General features: G+C 48.4%; 7 non-coding genes across 7 annotated transcripts; 4 read left to right on the forward strand and 3 right to left on the reverse strand.

Moving 5' to 3' along the window:
* The first annotated feature begins 6905 nt into the window (after positions 1 to 6905).
* On the forward strand, positions 6906 to 7022 carry LOC138228407 (U5 spliceosomal RNA). The gene has a single exon (XR_011185487.1). It is a non-coding gene; the product is annotated as a U5 spliceosomal RNA (small nuclear RNA).
* Positions 7023 to 7413: 391 nt separating this feature from the next.
* LOC138228309 (U5 spliceosomal RNA) lies at positions 7414 to 7530 on the forward strand. Its single transcript, XR_011185389.1, has one exon. It is a non-coding gene; the product is annotated as a U5 spliceosomal RNA (small nuclear RNA).
* Positions 7531 to 8287: 757 nt separating this feature from the next.
* LOC138228273 (U4 spliceosomal RNA) lies at positions 8288 to 8429 on the reverse strand. Its single transcript, XR_011185359.1, has one exon. It is a non-coding gene; the product is annotated as a U4 spliceosomal RNA (small nuclear RNA).
* A 230-nt stretch (positions 8430 to 8659) lies between these two features.
* LOC138228365 (U5 spliceosomal RNA) lies at positions 8660 to 8776 on the reverse strand. Its single transcript, XR_011185445.1, has one exon. It is a non-coding gene; the product is annotated as a U5 spliceosomal RNA (small nuclear RNA).
* Positions 8777 to 14040: 5264 nt separating this feature from the next.
* LOC138228130 (U1 spliceosomal RNA) lies at positions 14041 to 14210 on the forward strand. The gene has a single exon (XR_011185224.1). It is a non-coding gene; the product is annotated as a U1 spliceosomal RNA (small nuclear RNA).
* Positions 14211 to 14846: 636 nt separating this feature from the next.
* LOC138228436 (5S ribosomal RNA) lies at positions 14847 to 14965 on the reverse strand. The gene has a single exon (XR_011185513.1). It is a non-coding gene; the product is annotated as a 5S ribosomal RNA (ribosomal RNA).
* Positions 14966 to 21903: 6938 nt separating this feature from the next.
* On the forward strand, positions 21904 to 22061 carry LOC138228143 (U1 spliceosomal RNA). Its single transcript, XR_011185234.1, has one exon. It is a non-coding gene; the product is annotated as a U1 spliceosomal RNA (small nuclear RNA).
* The last annotated feature ends 57 nt before the right edge of the window (positions 22062 to 22118 follow it).

The raw sequence follows: 22118 nt of genomic DNA on the forward strand, positions 1-22118 counted from the left end.
TCTCCACATTATTCCCTGACACTGTCGGGTCAAACCTTTCTACATCTTTGGCTAACTGCCTCAGGGAGTGGAGGTTAATTTTTACAGTTTCTCCGTGGGCAGGGAGACGGCCGTGATCAGGAGCAGGGGGTCTATGCCTGAATTGAATCGCCCTTGCGTCTCGCGCAGGACTCGGCGATCTCCCCCATGCCGATCCGACCACAGACCCTGGCCGGGAGAAACCTCCTGGGTGAGTGCTCCGGGCTGCTAGGTGGGCTGGCATGTAAGTGGGATCTAGCCTGTTTTGCTTCCAGTACAGCAGCATCTAACTCCTTTTGCCTTTCCTGGCTGAGCTCATTTAAACTCTCAATTTCTTTTTCTTTTTCTTTCAAGCTCGCTTCTAGGTCTCTCCTAGCTACCTCAGCCGCAGTTTCTCTAGCAGACAGGTCATCTAATTTACCTAAAACTTCCCTGAGTCTGTCTTCACTTTCCTCACTTTTCACTCTCTTTTCTCTGATTATATCCAACAACTCAACTCGCTCCGCCTTATATCTTTCTAGCTTTCCCTGAAGCGTTTGAAACTTTGTCAGCTCGGACAAAGACAGTTCCAGCTGTTTAGCTAGATTTAAGGCGAAACTAGATAGGACCTGAACTGCGTTCACAGACCCTCCTGTGTTAAGCTGGTTCGCTACCTTAGCTACTAAATCTACTTGCAGCTTCTCAATATCATCAAAGTTCAACTTTTCGATACCGCTCCAGTAACCAGGATTGTCGTCGCTAGAAATAGTACTTATAAGCGACTCCACTTCAGACATTTTAGCAGCCATTGTCATTACGTCAGAGAAACTTTAAGAGTATTACTTTTTTTCCTTTTACCAAAATACAGTATGGAATCTAAACACCCGAGCAGATGGATTTCCAATCAGCACACGTTACACTAAACGCTAGAAAACAGGGGGATTTCTTTACGCAGTTATCAGCACACCCGGTATTCGCGTATAAAAGCCACGGTGCTGTGCTGAACTTGAACTCACAGCAACATCAGTTATTCTGTGCGATTGAGTCTCATTTCATTCTAAACTCGCCCACCCAGGGACGCCATTAAATGTAGTGGTTTGATGGGTTTACTGAGACACTTATTAATTGTAGCAGTAATCACGAGGTTGTTCGTTGGGGCTTTTAGAAAATCAATCGCCAGAACAACTAACAACGCACACACACGGGTTCAATACACGAGATACATTTATTAATATAAATTGTGCACCAAACATATACTAGTCTGCCTGGATACGAGCGGCAGACCTTACTGTGAGGGTTATCAATATACAAGATATATAATCTCGAAGAGATGCAAACACAAAGAGATACACAACAGAGAATATATGTCAATATATATCGTTCGGTTACCAAATCGCTAATCAGTGTTATTACCCATTGTTACTCTAAACTCGGAAGTAAATACATTACTCATGAATTAAATTGATAACAACTTGTGTTGAGGTACAATTGAATTCTCGAGACGCAATGTAGAACATGGGGTTAACTTATCCACTGTGTATGGATTTGGAATTTCCCGGCACGAACACCAAACCAGCTGACAAGCTCTGTTGCAGCCTCTGTTCCAGCGGTTGTCCAATGGGCGTTGTGTCGGCGTCCTCTGGCTACCAGCCAACCAGTCAAGGTGCAGCTCGGAGTAGGACGGGCGGAGGAATCTGACTGCGGCGCGCAGGGCAGTCGTTGCTCCGAGGGGATCTACCAGCAGTCCGGCTGGCTAGTAGAAAGTCTCTATGCACAGAGTGTGACCGCGAGTCCTCACAAGTCACTCTTTTGCCTGGGAAGAAACTGGTTCGTTCCCGGTCCAGCGCTGCTTCTGAATAAGCTATTCAGGTTGTCGACGAGGGTCCAACTGTAGGCTGCCGTTGATCAAACGGAGCATTCACGTTAGTAGAATTCTGAGTACGTACGGGATGCTTGGCCTCGCGCTTAGAACAAAGTCCAAGTCCCTATGCAGACAACAGCAGTTGTCACGTGATTGTCTCTGAGGATGCGCGAAAATGGCCAAGGAGAGCCCCGATCTGAGCTTGCGCTCCCTTTTTGACCAAGACACAGATGTGTGCTGATTGGTTGAGAGTTTGGCGGGCATTGGAGACCCACGTGGTATTACCACGCCCTGCCAGTCCCTGATTGGTTGGTCAAGGTGAGATATAAGTCACTTACTCTTGACACTTAAGAATGCAGTCCAGATGTCCATTCAGCACTCCCTAGACAGATAGGCGCCAATGGATGACCATTGATCATGATAGCCAGGCTTAGCTAAGTGCATCCCTGTCTGGGAGCTGTTCCCTATCAAAAGAAAACAACTTAAATCAGTCTGCATGAATACTTTCTCTGTGGCTGCACCGGTGAGATGGGGCTTCATTTAGGACAGCATACCAACGCTTAATTCTGTCTTATTAACAAGCATTGCCGCTACACTTGTATCCCAACTTTTGCAACTCGCAACTGAAAACCCACTGAAGCTAAGCAGGTGTGAGCCAGGTCAGTACCAGGATGAGGGTGAGCTACAGGGAAAAACAAAGCTTCCAGCTGGAAGTGGTGTTAATGGGCGCTCACTCTGAGGTCTGTACGGGTCCCAATGTCCCAATATAGTGACGGAGAAGCTGTGTTGGAAAAAGGGCGCTGTCTTTTGGATGAGATGTAAAACCGAGGTCATAGTGCTCTGTGGTCATTAAAAATGACCACCAAAACCTTTGACAAAAGCTCTTGGTAATTGATGGTCTTCAATAATGCTTCTCCTTTAGGTACATTTTAAATCAGCTGAAAAATGCTGTGAAATGGGGGGGCACTTCAGGCCAGTGTAGGATTTGGGTTACAAGAACTATGAAACTGCACGAGAAAGCCCGTACACTGAATTACACGGCTTTCTATTCAAAGGACAAAAGAAATTCCCTGAGCTTGATTTTTTGCAGCACAGAGAGGACCACTGTTGTGAGGTCGGTTAGCTCAGTTGGTTAGATGGTGGTGCTAGTAACGCCAAGGTTGCGGGTTTGAGCCGCGTACGGGCCAGGTCCTTTTCTCCTCTCTTACCAAAGCTGTTAGGTTCCTTTCCGTGGTGAGATGGGTTGTCATGCAACGCTGCCACATAGCGCCGACAGACAAGAGTGTTGCGGGAGAAGAGAAATGTGTTTGAAGATTTAAGAGTGTCTTAGGTGCAGCCAAAATCAAGTGTCACAAATGCAAGTGGTTGGATTTCCATTGTTTAATGTGGTAAAAATAAGCGGAAGTAATCTGCCGGTCCGGCACAGTCTGCCATGCTTTTGTCATTTACTGTAAAGTGGTATTGAACTGGGTGTCGAACTGGAGCCTCACCATTTGCATATGTGAGGCTCCAGTTATACATCGAGTGTCACATTAAATGACAAAAATGAAGAGAGTTAAAGCAGCTGGAGAGGTTTTCTTACAACTTTTGAGCTGACAGTTTTGGAAAATGTTTCCTTCACGCTGCACTGTACAACATAGGCAGCCAAGAGTCTCCAAAACAAAACAGAATTGACAGATAGGAGAAAATTCCCACTCATCCTGAAGTTCCGAAAATCAAGCACTGAGCGTAAACAAAGTGTCTAAGTAGTGTGGGAATGCTAACCCTAACCCTAGCGTAAAAAGATGAGTCAAAGTAACGTCTAATCGGATTAGTTTCCTTAGAGCTGGTTCAGAGTTTGCTGAAGAGTTTACCCAGTGGGCACTGATTCGTCGAATATACGTATATTCACGGCGAAAATACGGCTATACGTATATATACGTCGCCTCGACGTATAATCAAAGTCGAATTGCAACCGTAAAATCGACGACATTAATAAACGCATATATAACGTCGAAAACACATCTAACACAGTGCCTGAGGCTTTTTACTGTATGTATCGTGTGTGCCGCAACTAGGAGTATACGGCACTCTGCACAGTGTACGAAGTAAATTATTTTCGCAGTAATTAATTTACACGTGTATAATAAATATAGTAAATATAATAAATTAATTACTGCGAAAATTACTTCGTACACTGTGCAGAGTGCCGTATACTCCTAGGTAAGTTAGGTACATCTTTTTGCCCAAAACTGAAGGGGCGACATTCCTCCCTCCCCCCGTGATGCCAGGCCTGTCCCCATCCTATTCCATAATGTCATTATACTGTATATAATACCATACAACAGTGACCGATCCTTACTAACTGCATGCGTTAAAATTGCACATCAGCTCATAGCAGGGGGCACATAGCCGCGATGTATTATCAATGTTAAATTTCAACCATAATATCGACAACATTAATAAACGCATACGTTGAGAAAATATCGAACCCAGCATATTTTCCGGTTATATACCACAATGCATTGCTAGTATTCGTTGGTCACCATTTTGGACACGTTTTTCAAACGTAGAAGTATATCCGCAAATATCTCAGCAATCCTCTTTTGACGAGTAAGTATGAACAATAATAATACTATCTGAATACATACAGATCTTTCTTAATATTATTTTGATTAAAATAGTAAGTGAATAAGCAAAAAATGGCACATAAAAATAGTGGAGCTTTTTAAACGTCTGTACTTACTGCGCCCCATAAGAAATCGTTTGTCCCCGTTCAAAAGAGGTTGTGCGATGTCCTGCAGCGTTCGCAAAGCAAACCTTTGACAGTTTGAAAAGAGGAATTTATTCTGCTTCCTGTGCGTGCAGTAGTTACAAAGTTGAACGTCTTTACACGATCTGCTGCAGTTTTCAGTGGGCGGGCGTTGTCAAATGGCTTGGAAAAACGCACTGTGTTTCGGCTCGGCAAACATCGTGAGCAGTGTCCTGCATGTTTTCTGTGTATAGCTGTCTTTTAACGCATACAGAATTCATTCGAAATGGGGAATGGTGTGAATGGGGAAGATGACACTAAATCGTTTTGCCGTTTCTCTATTCTTATTCTATGTTGTACTTTCAAACTTTGGGTACTCTTTAATTAGGACAGACTTTATTGCTCAACTTCTATGATGCAAGCCAAATTTTATACATTTATTTCAGCTTTGAGCTTAGTAAACCGTTCATTTTTTAGATTATACTAAAGAAGATATTAATCATCATTAATTTGGGAAGTAATATTATATAATTTTCTCCTAGCTGCGGTGCTGAAGTCCCGCCCTAAATCAGCAGAAAAAGAAATAAAGGAGCACGCAATGTGTTACTTGAAGAATGCATATGCAAGGCAGGGGGCCAGGAGATCTGGACACTGAAAATACTAGGTTTTTGGTTCTAACTGTTAGGACAATTACACAGGGTTTGCAAATAGTGGACAAAAATCGTCTTAACTTCCATTGTAATATTTTTTTTCTTGGAAATATAGAAGTTGTACATTTTAAAATGTATATTTGAATCAAAATGTGGTTTTGAGTTAGTGTGTTAATGTAATTAGTTTGTGTTTGCCGTTACTATACTGTATATTGCCATATTACCAGAATTTGTAGCTGAAGTTTAAGACTAGTTGTGTTTTTTATGATTATTGCCCATATGTTGATTGTTGATTGATTGTATACAATGTATAATTTGAAATACATATTTTTCAGGTGTGAATGTGTATTTTCAGAATAAATTTCTAAACCAAATCATTGGGTTGATTTACTAGTTTCTACACCTGTAAAACCTAACTTTGATGTATAATAGACCTCTACCCATATACGTATAATAGACCTCTAAAGTTATCCGTATAATAGACCTCTAACCATATACGTATAATAGACCTCTAAAGTTATCCGTATAATAGACCTCCAACCATATACGTAGAATAGTCCTCTAAAGTTATCCGGAACTCCTACCATATATGTATAATAGTCCTCTAAATTTATCCGAATAATAGAACTCCAACCATTTACGTATAATGAACATCTAATCATAGACGTATAATTGACGTATAACAATAGACGTATATTAGAATTTCATTCTAGACGAATTGCAGACCACATTTAGACGTCTAAGGTATGCGTTTAATAGACGTATATTATACGTCTTTTGCCCACTGGGTTACGTCTCAACAGAAACGCTCTTTAGCTCTTTCAGTGTTATGCAGAGAACAGCGTCTGTCGAGATCACTTTTGAGTCAGCGCGAAACGCCGTGTGCTGTCAGTTTGATTTCATATTGCTCGTAGCGGTGCCCGGCTTTTGTCTGTCAAACGTTAGGTTGCGCTTCTTCATGCTGCATCGTCGGCATGAGTGGAGCTTTTTAAACGTCTGTACTTACTGCGCCCCATAAGAAATCGTTTGTCCCCGTTCAAAAGAGATTTTGCGATGTCCTGCAGCGTTCGCAAAGCAAACCTTTGACAGTTTGAAAAGAGGAATTTATTCTGCTTCCTGTGCGTGCAGTAGTTACAAAGTTGAACGTCTTTACACGATCTGCTGCAGTTTTCAGTGGGCGGGCTTTGTCAGATGGCTTGGAAAAACGCACTGTGTTTCGGCTCGGGAAACATCATGAGCAGTGTCCTGCATGTTTTCTGTGTATAGCTGTCTTTTGACGCATACAGAATTCATTCGAAATCATTGATTTCTCCAATTATCAAGGGTCCCTTAAAGGATGAGTCAAAGTAACGTCTAATCGGATTAGTTTCCTTAGAGCTGGTTCAGAGTTTGCTCAAGAGTTTACCTTTCACAGATGTGCAAAGAAGAATGTTGGGGGTGCACGCTTCAAGGTGCCTTACAGTGCGTTGTTTCCGACACAGTGTGGCCGGGTGTTTTCCGAGTTATCGCACGGATTGGGCACGCCCACAAGCCGAGAGCCGCAGGCGATGAGCCCGGGGCTGAACGGGCCCCACTGGCTAGTTTGTAAGGCCAGGTGCATTGCCAACCACGACCGGCAGCGCAGAGGCTTTGAAGGCGGTCTGGGCTCCTGCAGCTGTGCAGCCACGCACTCTGGTTTCTCTTCATCTCGTACAAATCTTTCGCCTTTTATTAAAGATTTCCGTGGAGAGGAGCATGAATAAGTTCCATGCAATTTTTGTGCTTCCCTGCCTTCGGGTGGGGCGCAGCCTGGCTGGTCAAAGAGAGAAAACAAAAACGTTCGCAATCACTCTTGTTATGGCAATTGTGGCCGTCTGCTCCGCGAGTCCTCGGTCTCCGGCTGTCTGATTGGCGCTCTTTTCTTTGGGGGGCGGGAAGTGTCCGGCCGCAGGGGATCTTGGGACCTCGCTTTGCATAGCGGCTTCCCAGAGTGCGTCGTTTCCGGCACAGTGTGGCTGGGTGTTTTCCGACTTATCGCACGGATTGGGCACGGCCGCAAGCTGAGAGCCGCAGGCGATGAGCCCGGAGCTGAACGGGCCCCACTGGCTCGTTTGTAAGGCCAGGTGTATTGCCAACCATGACCGGCAGCGCAGAGGCTTTGAAGGCGGACTGGGCTCCTGCAGCTGTGCAGCCACGCACTCTGGTTTCTCTTCATCTCGTACAAATCTTTCGCCTTTTACTAAAGATTTCCGTGGAGAGGAGCATGAATGAGTTCCATGCAATTTTTGTGCTTCCCTGCCTTCGGGTGGGGCGCAGCCTGGCTGGTCAAAGAGAGAAAACAAAAACGCTCGCAATCGGTCTTGTTATGGCGATTGTGGCAGTCTGCTCCGCGAGTCCTCGGTCTCCGGCCGTCTGATTGGCGCTCTTTTCTTTGGGGGGTGGGAAGTGTCCGGCCGCAGGGGATCTTGGGACCTCGCTTTGCATAGTGGCTTCCCAGAGTGCGTCGTTTCCGGCACAGTGTGGCCGGGTGTTTTCCGAGTTATCGCACGGATTGGGCACGCTCGCAAGCCGTGAGCCGCAGGCGATGAGCCCCGAGCTGAACGGGCCCCACTGGCTCGTTTGTAAGATCTGCGGCAGATCGTGTAAAGACGTTCAACTTTGTAACTACTGCACGCACAGGAAGCAGAATAAATTCCTCTTTCAAACTGTCAAAGGTTTGCTTTGCGAACGCTGCAGGACATCGCACAATCTGTTTTGAACGGGGACAAACGTTTTCTTATGAGGCGCAGTAAGTACAGACGTTTAAAAAGCTCCACTCATGCCGACGATGCAGCATGAAGAAGGGCAACCTAACGTTTGACAGACAAAAGCCGGGCGCCGCTACGAGCAATATGAAATCAAACTGACAGCACACGGCGTTTCGCGCTGACTCAAAAGTGATCTCGACAGACGCTGTTCTCTGCATAACGCTGAAAGAGCTAAAGAGTGTTTCTGTTGAGACGTAACAAGCTTGTTTCTTTCTACCATGATGTTACCATGACAAAATCTGTCTTTAAACACCTTGCTCAGTCTCTGACGAGACTGTCAAGAATTGCTTTCGCCGATTGTATTGCAAACCGGCGGAAGCGGGGTATTGGGAAAAGTTTTCAACTAGCAATAATCGCACATCGGCTAAACCTCACAGGCTACGATACTGCCACTGCGCAAAGCTGACGGTTGCCAGGCAACCGCGTGGATCCTATGGAAATCGTTATCAATCGTCTCATGGCATGTCGTTGCTGTAACGCTTCATATTTGCGGCCGGACACTTCCCGCCCCCCAAAGAAAAGAGCACCAATCAGACAGGCGGAGACCGAGGACTCGCAGAGCAGACGGCCACAGTCGCAGTAATAAGAGTGATTGTGAACGGTTTTGTTTTCTCTCTTTGACCAGCCCAGCTGCGCCCCACCCGAAGGCAGGAAAGCACAAAAATTGTATGGAACTCATTCATGCTCCTCTTCATGGAAATCTTTAGTAAAAGGCAAAAGATTTGTACGAGATGAAGAGAAACCAGAGTGCGTGGCTGGACAGCTGCAGGAGCCCAGGCTGCCTTCAAGGCCTCTGCCCTGCCGGTCGTGGTTGGCAATGCACCTGGCCTTACAAACGAGCCAGTGGGGCCCGTTCAGCTCCGGGCTCATCGCCTGCGGCTCTCGGCTTACCTGGCAGGGGAGATACCTTGATCAGCCTGTAGTTGGAGTAGTTGGATTGTTTTCTTGTTTTGTGGAAGCAGTGTTTGTTTTGCAGTTTGAGATGGCAACCTTTGGATCCCGCAAGAATGCTGTACGTTTTGAGCTTTTGGATGACCTGTTCATGGATCGTATGCAGTTCAGCAGAAAAGTGTTACAGAAGGAACTTGGCTTTGAACCTCGGCACTTGGATTTCATCTTTGCTCTCCCAGGTCAGAAAGCATTTGAGGTTGTATTTGGTACCTATCCTCTGTTTGAACAATGCGTGGATGTGTTTGAGGCAAAAAGAGGGAAAGTTCCTGCACTTGAGAAGATCAACTTGCAGCCTCTGACACAGAGAGAGAGGAAAACGGTGCATGTTGTTATGTTCTCGGAACTGGCAAAGACGGAGGACATTCACACCTGGCTTAACCAGTACTGCACCGTCCACCATGGAACTGAGGTTAGAGATGTTGACGGTATAAAAACAGGAGCAAGGAAATTCGAGGTTCGCTTACTACCGGACAATGTAAATGGAGGCTTAAGGCACCTGCCCTCTACAATCCGGCTGGGCGCCTGCAATGGCTATGTTTTTTATGTGGGACAACCAAAGGTGTGTCGGCGCTGTGGTGCTGTGGGACACCTGGCATCTTCCTGCACTGTGAAATGCTGCAAGACCTGTGGCAAACAGGGACATTTAGCCTCTGACTGTTCAATGCTGCCAAAGTGCAATTTATGTGGCTCGGAAGGACACGTTTTTAAGAACTGCCCTCACGCCTACGCCAATAAACTCAAAATGAGAAAGGATGAGGCAGTGTTTGTTTCAGCCAAACCGGCCCGAAAAGCCAAAGCAAACAACAAGTCAAACAAAGAACCCTTGTTGGACAAAGAGTCTCAGCCTCCAGCCAGGATCAGTCCTGCTGTGGCTCCGGGGCCGGTGGAAGAGAAATCCACTACGCTCCCACAACCGCAGACTGCACCAGACAAGCACGAGGGTTTGAAAACCCCCGAGAACAGCGAGGACCCCTCCCCCACTCCTGCTCCTCAGAACGAGGGCCAGTGTGGGGCCCCCCGGTGGAGCGGGTCCAGCGACGATACCCAGGATTCAGCGGAGCTGCTTTTCTCAGACTCTGCAAGTGCTACAGATGCCCTCCTCTCCTCCATCCAGTCCATCACGGAGGATCTGCAACAGCTGGTGGGTGAGGGGGAAGAGGAGACTGGTGCATCGGCTGCACCCCTTTCCCCTCAGTGCTCCCAGGAGCTGGACTTGAGGAAAAGGAAAAATGACTCTGTTTTCTCCCCGAGCGAGGAGGAAGGAGAGAATGGCGATGGGGACAGCTGGAACCCCTCCACCCCTCCCTCTACCCCCTTCCTTGAAATGGACTCCGTGAACGCTTTTACTGCTGCCACCCTGATGAAGGCTCATTCAGAGGATGGCTGGCAGGAAATTGGTAAGAAGAAAAAGAAAAAGAAGAAGGTAACAGGTGAGACCGAAGAGAAATGTGTTTTGTAAAGACTGGTTCCACTTTCTTATGTAATATGGCTCTAAACATAATTTCTCTTAACACCAGAGGTATCAATGACGGAGTTAAATGTCAGTGTGTCTTTGATTACCTCCAGCAGAGAGAGGGAGATGTGTTGATGTTGCAGGAGTGTGCTTTAGCCTATCAAGAGAGGTATAAAAGCTTTGAAGATAGGTGGGATAAAGGGCCTTCTGTTTGGTCAGGGGACAATAACAACAGAGCCTCTGGCGTGGCCATTCTTTTCAAAGGATGGGCTTTCAAATTGAAAAGTATTCAGAGGGTCATAGATGGCAGGTTGCTGTGTGTGGATGTGGAATGGGGGACTGTTAACCTGCGGCTAATCAATGTGTATTTTCCTACTGACGTGGGAGGAAGGGTGGAGCTACTCAAGGCACTCTCTCCCCTATTGTTAAGTAGCACAGACGTGATAGTGGGAGGGGATTTTAATTGTATCTTAGAGCACACAGACAGGCAGTCTAGCTCTCCGATAAAATTGGATTCCAGCTCACTGGCCCTGCAAAACTTAGTTCAAGACTTTAAACTCTCAGACACATATAGATGTATATATCCCACAACAGCAGGATATGCATGGTCAGGGAGGAATAGCAGCTCCAGAATTGACTATTGCTTTGTCTCAGAGAGAGTGAAAGTTGTTGGGGTCACTCTTCAGCCTGTCTTCTTCTCAGATCATCAGGCTTTAGGGTGTAGAGTGGAACTCCAGGGCGGGACTGTCTTTGGCCCAGGCCTCTGGAAACTCAACACAAAGCTGCTAGAGAACGAGGGGGTAGTATCCCGCTACAAGGAGAAACTATCACAGTGGCTGTCCTTGCAGTGTCTGTACGGGTCAGTAGGAGAGTGGTGGGAGGAGGTGAAGATGAGGACAAAGACCTTTTTCATGGCTGAGGGAAGGAAGGCTGCTGCCAGACGGAGAGGAGTGCTAGCCAGGAAACAGAGGCAGCTGCAGCGTCTCTACACGATGCTGCACAGTGGCTTCGATGTGCTCGAGGATATCACCCTTTTAAAAAAGGACATCCGGAGCATAGCCGAAGAAAGTAGTCGAGGAGTGCTGTTAAGAGGCAGAGTGCAGTTCTTGGAAGAAAATGAGAAGTGTACTCGCTTCTTTTTCAGGAAAGTGGTAGGCTCCAAGTCTGTCATGGAAAGTGTAGTTGATGAGGAGGGACGAGAGAGAACAGAGCCGAGTGCTATCCTCTCCTGCACCAAGGCCTTCTACTCAAGACTGTACAGCTCTACAGAGGTAAAGGATGAAGAAATTCATTTTTTTACCTCAAAGCTAGAAAACGTTTTGAGTGAAGAAGATAGGGAAGTACTTGAGAGGGATTTGACAGTAGAAGAGCTGAGACAGGCTATGGAGAGCTTACAGAAGGGGAAAACTCCAGGTGCTGACGGGCTCCCTAAAGAATTTTATTGCACCTTTTGGGATCTGCTTCAGGATCCGCTACTGGTCCTATTCGAGGAAAGATATAAGACAGAATTGCTGCCTGACTCCTTAAGAGAAGGCACTATCTCTCTCTTGTTTAAGAAAGGAGCAAAAAATGACATAAAGAACTGGAGACCCCTCAGCCTGTTAGGCGTGGACACTAAGATCCTGTCCAAAGCCCTTTTCCTGCACCTACAAAATGTAGTGGCCTCACTGGTAGGGAAAGAACAGACTTGTGGGATAGCAGGACGCCTGATGAGCGACAACCTGGCCTTGTTGAGGGATGTCTGTCTGTACTCTGAGGATCGCTCCCTCCCTCTTTGCATTTTAGGTGTAGACCTAGAAAAGGCCTTTGACCACCTAAACCGGCAGTACTTAACATCGGGACTTGAGCACATGAAGTTTGGCCCCATCATGAGAAAGTGGATTAACCTGCTGTACACAGGTAGCAACAGCAGAGTCATGGTTAATGGCAATAGATCACGCCCCTTTGAAGTCTGTTCAGGGGTGAGGCAGGGCTGCCCATTATCCCCCTTGTTATGCGTTTTGGCTATGGAGCCCTTAGCCTGTGCCTTGCGCCAGGATCAGGCCATTAATGGGATACCAGTGCCTGGAAGTGGGGGAGGAGAGGTAAAGACATCTCTATACATGGATGACGTCACCCTGCTCCTCTCTGACAATGCCTCAATTAGCAGAGCTCTGCAGTGCTGTGATCGTTTCTCTTTGGCTTCCTCCGCAAAAATTAACAAATCTAAGAGTGAGATTTTTTATCAGAACTGGAGGGAGCCAAAAGAAGGACATGATCTCAGGCTGCAAGAGAAGAGAATTAAGGTCCTGGGGGTGTATTTTGGAGAAGAGATGGGAACAGTAAATTGGCAGAACAAATTGCCAATCTTAAACAAAAAACTGATGCAATGGAAGGACCGAGACCTCACCATGACAGGGAAGGTGCTGGTCATCAAAGCCGAGCTCTTGCCTGTCTTGAATTTTCTGGCTTCTACCTTCCCAATCCCACACCGTGTTGCGGCGGTGATGAGGAGATTGATGTTTCAATTTCTATGGGGTGGGAAGCAGGAAAGACTCAGAAGGGAAATAATGTACAGGCCGCTACCCTCAGGGGGGAAGTCTGTCCCAGATATTGCTACGAAGCTGCTGTGCATTTTCCTGGCCTCTGTGCTGAGAGGCTTTGCAACAGCACCTGCAGCGTGTACCTGGACTTATTTTTCCAGGCTCTGGGTAGGTAGGGAGGTGTTCAGAGTGTGGGGTGTCAGACCCAAGCTGGACGTCCCACTCTCTGACACATGCCCTTCAATTTATGGGACAGTTAAAAGTTTTCTAAGATCTCACCCAATTGGCCATATTCCCCTCCGAGATGTCAGCGTCCAAAAACTGGAAGATTTCGTTGCACCCCAGAACAATAGGCAGACCCATGTGGGCATTTTAACATCAGCCCAAACAAGGAAGGTGTGGAAACACACATCCTCTAAGTTTCTGTGCAACATTCACAGAGATTTAGCCTGGAGTGTCGTCCACCAGTGCTTACCGGTACGAACTTTCTTGTACCGTAGGGGCCTCACCCCCAGCCCTCGCTGCGTTAGGGTGGGCTGCGGCGAGGAGGAGACTGTATCCCATCTCCTGTGGTCCTGCTTTTTTGCTAAGGCCTTCTGGGCACAGTTTGAAGATTGGTTGCTGGCTCTCTCGCCCCAATTTACCCTGACCGCTGCTTTCGTCATATACGGCATCTCTCCTGTCAAACTTCCTCCTGACGTGTTTGACAGGATCTGGGCCGTGGTGAACAGTGGGAAAGTTGCCCTGTGGAGAGTGAGGAACATGGGGCTGTTCAAAGGCATCGAGATCCCAGTCAAGGCAGCAGGTAGCCTGGCCCTGTTCATCACCCGAGAGAACTATTACCTCAGAGATCTGTGGAGAGAAGGGAGGGAGGAAGCAGAAAATCTGTGGGAAATAGAGAGCATAGGTCAATATCTCAAGAAACTGTGAAAAACATTATCAAGTTTAAGAAAAGAATGTGATTTGCACCAGAAAAAAAGAAAATTGTTGCTATGTAACTGTTACCATGTCAAAATGTAATGAGATGTGATCATATATACTGTTTTAAGTATGTATATGAATGTAAAGCTTTCTGATTTGTGATGTCCTGTATTTTTTTGTGAAAAGAAAATAAAGTTCTTAAAAATCGAAATCGGTTCACCCAGGGCGAGGCTCGGCCATTGCACTCCGGCTGTGCTGACCCCTGCGAATTCCCCAAATGTGGGAATCTCGACTGCATAATTTCTGGTAGTGGGGGACTGCGTTCGCGCTCTCCCCTGATGTGCTTGGTCCAAAATCAGATACGGGAGGGTTAGGACACCACGAGCTGCGTGGCTGCGGAAGGATCCCGGTTCGACAGGAGTGGACGCCGCTGCTGGTTCTCGCTGGCTTTTAGTTAGGGGTCCGGAGAAGCATCTCAAGCTAGTTCCACTACTCCTTCCGGACGTTCATTCCCTTTTCAAAGTCAGGCGTTTTGCTGTAGTCTGCGTTCTTTAGGCTGATTATCGAGGTTAGCCTTTATTTGGTCATGGGGGGCCTCGGTACTGTATGCTGAGTCTAAAGACAGTTTCACCCGTTTTCTGATTGCTCGGTTCTGTACCAGTGCAGACATGTCAAACAGTGAATGGCTGTACCTCTATTGTATCCGTGCTCAATGAATGAAATCGGTAACAAATGAATATATGTCTAGTTATACGAAAAACGAGTGGTTTATCGACTCATCTTCATTTGCAGATTTAGAGGCAGCTTCGATATTCGTTTTACAGACGGGTTTTTTTTTTTGAATATGGGTCCCACACATGCCACAGCAACAAAACATCTCTAGAGATGAGGCTATAGATCACCTTTCCATCCTGCAGGTTTTCCTCCCAAAGCCTACGGCACCAACGGCGACCCCTGCTGGCCGGGAGAGCAAAAGCTTACAGCACCTGGTATTCCCAGGCATTCTCCCATCCAAGTACTAACCAGGCCCGACGCTGCTTAGCTTCCGAGATCAGACGAGATCGGGCGTGTTCAGGGTGGTGTGGCCGTAAGCGAAAGCCCCGGCGCCTGACTCGCTACTTGAAGCTGTGTGTGGCGGGGGTTCCGTGCCCCCCGAGCGGGACTGAAGGATCGTTCGTGTGCAACTCTTTGGAAAGGAGCTGCTTTCCAAATCGCATTGCGTGCCTGGATGTTGGCGAATGCGCTCCCTTGTGTTGACTCGTCCCTCACTGGAGGAGGACAAACAATCTGCACGGAGGAGCACCAGGCAAGTCTTCACCAGACAAAAACCTCCAGTGCACAGCACTCTGGAAACATTTCGGGGCTTTCGCGTGTTTATTTCAGCACGTAAAGCGCACCGGTCCAACACGTCGGCCGGGCGCGCGGCGCCTCCGCCCTCTTGTGGCCTTGCGGCATCAGAGCAAGAGGCTCCTTCTCGCTGCCCTTCCGCTGTGTTGCAGGGCCCCGAGAGGGAACCCGGAGCGCGCACTTTGTGGGGGGCGGGGGACCGCGTTCGCGCTCTGCCCCCGGTCTCTTGCGCGAGTACTAAATCTCACGGACAGGGGGGCCTCGTCATTGATTGTTACAGGTGAGACGGGGATTAGGAAGAGACCCCGACTGATGGGTAAAGGGGAGCACTAACACCAGAGGGACACCCCCGGCGTCTCTTTTTGAGAGACGCCCTGGGGTTTCCTAATGGCCAAGGAGGGTCGGGACCTCGGTTTGACCTCTGTTTGTGCAGCAGAGTGTCGCCATCAGGAGGCTGGGGCGTAAGAGAGCCACACAGCCCGCAGGGTGAGCGCTCCCTACTGGTCCCAGTCACACCTCTTGCAGGAGCAGCAGCAACCGGAGCTTTTCCGGGGTGGAATATCCCATCCGGGTGCCGGCCAGGCTTACACCTGCTGGTTTGCCCCGGGGGTGAGCCCAGTCGAGAGTCGCAGGGCCAGATCTAGTCACCGGGGAGAAACGATACAAGTGAAGGATTGCTCGGCTCTCGGCACTTGAAAAGACCGACAAATGTCTCGTTCCCGCCGGAGCTGAATGTACCCGCATGTGTGGTGTCGTCTTCTTCCCCCGCCCCGCTGTGTTTGCTGTATTGTCTCTGAAGCCGCCCCCCCCGAGACGAGACGGGCTTTTCCTGTGCCCCAATTAACACTTTACAGGTGCCATTCCCCGGCATTGTGGCCATTGTCGGTGCTTCCACGCGATAAGATAAGGCGGAGGAGAGCGGGGCATGCCCAGCGGCAGACATTCAAGGAGGGGGCAGGGCGAGGTGAGGTGAGGTGCGACACGCCGGAGCCCCGACGCAGCTAATGCGGAGCACTTGTTGGACTGGCATCGAAAGGACGTGTGCGCACGGAGCGAGCCTTCCCTGCGGCGGAGCGCGGGAACTTTCTCCCCCCCTCCCGCTGCAGGAGTTGTGTGCACTGCAGCGGTGCCGAGAGAAAAGCACAGAAGGCAGCAGGCTCTGGAGAGCAGGTAAGAGACGGAGCCTTGTGGGCAGGCGAGCAGGCCCGTTTTTTGGAAATTGCTGAAAAGGTTTGTTCGGTGTGTGGCAGGCGCACGTCGCGAGCTTGCGTGGAGATCTGCCGGTCTGGAGTTATGCAAATGAGGCCGAATTGCATCCCGGGACATGCTGCGAATGCGCAACGGCGACTGCAGATGTGTAGGAAACGGCACGCTCGTTTTCTCGTTTTGCCCACACTTTTGAGTGTTAGTGTGGCGTGTGAGTGTGTGAAAGAGTGGGCCCAGCAGGAGGCGGTGGCGTGCGGGGCGAGGAGGTGGCCTAGGCTGCGCGATTTGTGCTGTGGGTGCGGGCCGCTTGCAGGGGCCTGTTTAACTCATACTTACCTGGCAGGGGAGATACCTTGATCAGCCTGTAGGTGGAGTAGTTGGATTGTTTTTCTTTTGTTGGAAGCAGTGTTCGATTTGCGGTTTTTGAAATGGCAACCTTTGGATCCCGTAAGAATGCTGTACGTTTTGAGCTCTTGGATGACCTCTTCATGGATCGTATGCAGTTCAGCAGAAAAGTGTTACAGAAGGAACTTGGCTTTGAACCTCGGCACTTGGATTTCATCTTCGCTCTCCCAGGTCAGAAAGCATTTGAGGTTGTGTTTGCTACCTATCCTCTGTTTGAACAATGCGTGGATGTGTTTGAGGCAAAAAGAGGCAAAGTTCCTGCACTTGAGAAGATCAACTTGCAGCCTCTGACACAGAGAGAGAGGAAAACGGTGCATGTTGTTATGTTCTCGGAACTGGCAAAGACGGAGGACATTCACACCTGGCTTAACCAGTACTGCACCGTCCACCATGGAACTGAGGTTAGAGATGTTGATGGTATAAAAACAGGAGCAAGGAAATTCGAGGTTCGCTTGCTACCGGACAGCGTAAATGGAGGCTTAAGGCACCTGCCCTCTACAATCCGGCTGGGCGCCTGCAATGGCTATGTGTTTTATGTGGGACAACCAAAGGTGTGTCGGCGCTGTGGTGCTGTGGGACACCTGGCATCGTCCTGCACTGTGAAATGCTGCAAGACCTGTGGCAAACAGGGACATTTAGCCTCTGACTGTTCAATGCTGCCAAAGTGCAATTTATGTGGCTCGGAAGGACACGTTTTTAAGAACTGCCCTCACGCCTACGCCAATAAACTCAAAATGAGAAAGGATGAGGCAGTGCTTGTTTCAGCCAAACCGGCCCGAAAATCCAAAGCAAACAACAAGTCAAACAAAGAACCCTTGTTGGACAAAGACTCTCAGCCTCCAGCCAGGATCAGTCCTGCTGCGGCTCCGGGGCTGGTGGAAGAGAAATCCACTACGCCCCCACAACCGCAGACTGCACCAGACAAGCACGAGGGTTTGAAAACCCCCGAGAACAGCGAGGACCCCTCCCCCGCTCCTGCTCCTCAGAACGAGGGCCAGTGTGGGGCCCCCCGGTGGAGCGGGTCCAGCGAGGATACCCAGGATTCAGCGGAGCTGCTTTTCTCAGACTCTGCAAGTGCTACAGATGCCCTCCTCTCCTCCATCCAGTCCATCACGGAGGATCTGCAGCAGCTGGTGGGTGAGGGGGAAGAGGAGACTGGTGCATCGGCTGCACCCCTTTCCCCTCAGTGCTCCCAGGAGCTGGACTTGAGGAAAAGAAAAAATGACTCTGTTTTCTCCCCGAGCGAGGAGGAAGGAGAGCATGGCGATGGGGACAGCTGGAACCTCTCCACCCCTCCCTCTACCCCCTTCCTTGAAATGGACTCTGTGAACGCTTTTACTGCTGCCACCCTGATGAAGGCTCATTCAGAGGATGGCTGGCAGGAAATTGGTAAGAAGAAAAAGAAAAAGAAAAAGGTAACAGGTGAGACCGAAGAGAAATGTGTTTTGTAAAGACTGGTTCCACTTTCTTATGTAATATGGCTCTTAACATAATTTCTCTTAACACAAGAGGTATCAATGACAGAGTTAAATGCCAGTCTGTCTTTGATTACCTCCAGCAGAGAGAGGGAGATGTGTTGATGTTGCAGGAGTGTGCTTTAGCCTATCAAGAGAGGTATAAAAGTTTTGAAGATAGGTGGGATAAAGGGCCTTCTGCTTGGTCAGGGGACAATAACAACAGAGCCTCTGGCGTGGCCATTCTTTTCAAAGGATGGGCATTCAAATTGAAAAGTATTCAGAGGGTCATAGATGGCAGGTTGCTGTGTGTGGATGTGGAATGGGGGACCGTTAACCTGCGGCTAATCAATGTGTATTGCCCTACTGACGTAGGAGGAAGGGTGGAGCTACTCAAGGCACTCTCCCCCCTATTGTTATGCAGCACAGACGTGATAGTGGGAGGGGATTTTAATTGTATCTTAGAGCACACAGACAGGCAGTCTAGCTCGCCGATAAAATTGGATTCCAGCTCACTGGCCCTGCAAAACTTAGTTCAAGACTTTAAACTCTCAGACACATATAGATGTATATATCCCACAACAGCAGGATATACATGGTCAGGGAGGAATAGCAGCTCCAGAATTGACTATTGCTTTGTCTCAGAGAGAGTGAAAGTTGTTGGGGTCACTCTTCAGCCTGTCTTCTTCTCAGATCATCAGGCTTTAGGGTGTAGAGTGGAACTCCAGGGCGGGACTGTCTTTGGCCCAGGCCTCTGGAAACTCAACACAAAGCTGCTAGAGAACGAGGGGGTAGTATCCCGCTACAAGGAGAAACTATCACAGTGGCTGTCCTTGCAGTGTCTGTACGGGTCAGTAGGAGAGTGGTGGGAGGAGGTGAAGGTGAGGACAAAGGCCTTTTTCATGGCTGAGGGAAGGAAGGCTGCTGCCAGACGGAGAGGAGTGCTAGCCAGGAAACAGAGGCAGCTGCAGCGTCTCTACACGATGCTGCACAGTGGCTTCGATGTGCTCGAGGATATCGCCCTTTTAAAAAAGGACATCCGGAGGATAGCCGAAGAAAGTAGTCGAGGAGTGCTGTTAAGAAGCAGAGTGCAGTTCTTGGAAGAAAATGAGAAGTGTACTCGCTTCTTTTTCAGGAAAGTGGTAGGCTCCAAGACTGTCATGGAAAGTGTAGTTGATGAGGAGGGACGAGAGAGAACAGAGCCGAGTGCTATCCTCTCCTGCACCGAGGCCTTCTACTCAAGACTGTACAGCTCTACAGAGGTAAAGGATGAAGATATTCATTTTTTTACCTCAAAGCTAGAAAACATTTTGAGTGAAGAAGATAGGGAAGTACTTGAGAGGGATTTGACAGTAGAAGAGCTGAGACAGGCTATGGAGAGCTTACAGAAGGGGAAAACTCCGGGTGCTGACGGGCTCCCTAAAGAATTTTATTGCACCTTTTGGGATCTGCTTCAGGAATCGCTACTGCTCCTATTCGAGGAAAGCTACAAGACAGAATTGCTGCCTGACTCCTTAAGAGAAGGCACTATCTCTCTCTTGTTTAAGAAAGGAGCAAAAAATGACATAAAGAACTGGAGACCCCTCAGCCTGTTAGGCGTGGACACTAAGATCCTGTCCAAAGCCCTTTTCCTGCGCCTACAAAATGTAGTGGCCTCACTGGTAGGGAAAGAACAGACTTGTGGGATAGCAGGACGCCTGATGAGCGACAACCTGGCCTTGTTGAGGGATGTCTGTCTGTACTCTGAGGATCGCTCCCTCCCTCTGTGCATTTTAGGTGTAGACCTAGAAAAGGCCTTTGACCGCCTAAACCGGCAGTACTTAACATCGGTACTTGAGCACATGAAGTTTGGCCCCATCATGAGAAAGTGGATTAACCTGCTGTACACAGGTAGCAACAGCAGAGTCATGGTTAATGGCAATAGATCACGCACCTTTGAAGTCTGTTCAGGGGTGAGGCAGGGCTGCCCATTATCCCCCTTGTTATTCGTTTTGGCTATGGAGCCCTTAGCCTGTGCCTTGCGCCAGGATCAGGCCATTAATGGGATACCAGTGCCTGGAAGTGGGGGAGGAGAGGTAAAGACGTCTCTATACATGGATGACGTCACCCTGCTCCTCTCTGACAATGCCTCAATTAGCAGAGCTCTGCAGTGCTGTGATCGGTTCTCTTTGGCTTCCTCCGCAAAAATTAACACATCTAAGAGTGAGATTTTTTATCAGAACTGGAGGGAGCCAAAAGAAGGACATGATCTCAGGCTGCAAGAGAAGAGAATTAAGGTCCTGGGGGTGTATTTTGGAGAAGAGATGGGAACAGTAAATTGACAGAACAAATTGCCAATCTTAAACAAAAAACTGATGCAATGGAAGGACCGAGACCTCACCATGACAGGGAAGGTGCTGGTCATCAAAGCCGAGCTCTTGCCTGTCTTGAATTTTCTGGCTTCTACCTTCCCAATCCCACACCGTGTTGCGGCGGTGATGAGGAGATTGATGTTTCAATTTCTATGGGGTGGGAAGCAGGAAAGACTCAGAAGGGAAATAATGTACAGGCCGCTACCCTCAGGGGGGAAGTCTGTCCCAGATATTGCTACGAAGCTGCTGTGCATTTTCCTGGCCTCTGTGCTGAGAGGCTTTGCAACAGCACCTGCAGCGCATACCTGGACTTATTTTTCCAGGCTCTGGGTAGGTAGGGAGGTGTTCAGAGTGTGGGGTGTCAGACCCAAGCTGGACGTCCCACTCTCTGACACATGCCCTGCAATTTATGGGACAGTTAAAAGTTTTCTAAGATCTCACCCAATTGGCCATATTCCCCTCCGAGATGTCAGCGTCCAAAAACTGGAAGATTTCGTAGCACCCCAGAACAATAGGCAGACCCCTGTGGGCATTTTAACATCAGCCCAAACAAGAAAGGTGTGGAAACACACATCCTCTAAATTTCTGTGCAACATTCACAGAGATTTAGCCTGGAGTGTCGTCCACCAGTGCTTACCGGTACGAACTTTCTTGTACCGTAGGGGCCTCACCCCCAGCCCTCGCTGTGTTAGGGTGGGCTGCGGCGAGGAGGAGACTGTGACCCACCTCCTGTGGTCCTGCTTTTTTGCTAAGGCCTTCTGGGCACAGTTTGAAGATTGGTTGCAGGCTCTCTCGCCCCAATTTACCCTGACCGCTGCTTTCATCATATACGGCATCTCTCCTGTCAAGCTTCCTCCTGACGTGTTTGACAGGATCTGGGCCGTGGTGAACAGTGGGAAAGACGCCCTGTGGAGAGTGAGGAACATGGGGCTGTTCAAAGGCATCGAGGTCCCAGTCAAGGCAGCAGGTAGCCTGGCCCTGTTCATCACCCGAGAGAACTATTACCTCAGAGATCTGTGGAGAGAAGGGAGGGAGGAAGCAGAAAATCTGTGGGAAATAGAGGGCATTGGACAGTATCTCAAGAAACTGTGAAAAACATTATCATGTTTAAGTAAAGAATGTGATTTGCACCAGAAAAAAAGAAATTGTTGCTATGTAACTGGTTCCGTGTCAAAATGTAATGAGATGTGATCATATATACTGTTTTAAGTATGTATATTAATGTAAAGCTTTCTGATTTGTGATTTCCTGTATTTTTTTGTGAAAAGAAAATAAAGTTCTTAAAAATCGAAATCGAAATCGGTTCACCCAGGGCGAGGCTCGGCCATTGCACTCCGGCTGTGCTGACCCCTGCGAATTCCCCAAATGTGGGAATCTCGACTGCATAATTTCTGGTAGTGGGGGACTGCGTTCGCGCTCTCCTGATGTGCTTGGACCAAAATCAGATACGGGAGGGTTAGGACACCACGAGCTGCGTGGCTGC

This window comes from Lepisosteus oculatus, unplaced genomic scaffold (genome assembly GCF_040954835.1).
Source record: "Lepisosteus oculatus isolate fLepOcu1 unplaced genomic scaffold, fLepOcu1.hap2 HAP2_SCAFFOLD_40, whole genome shotgun sequence".
Lineage (NCBI taxonomy): Eukaryota > Metazoa > Chordata > Actinopteri > Semionotiformes > Lepisosteidae > Lepisosteus > Lepisosteus oculatus.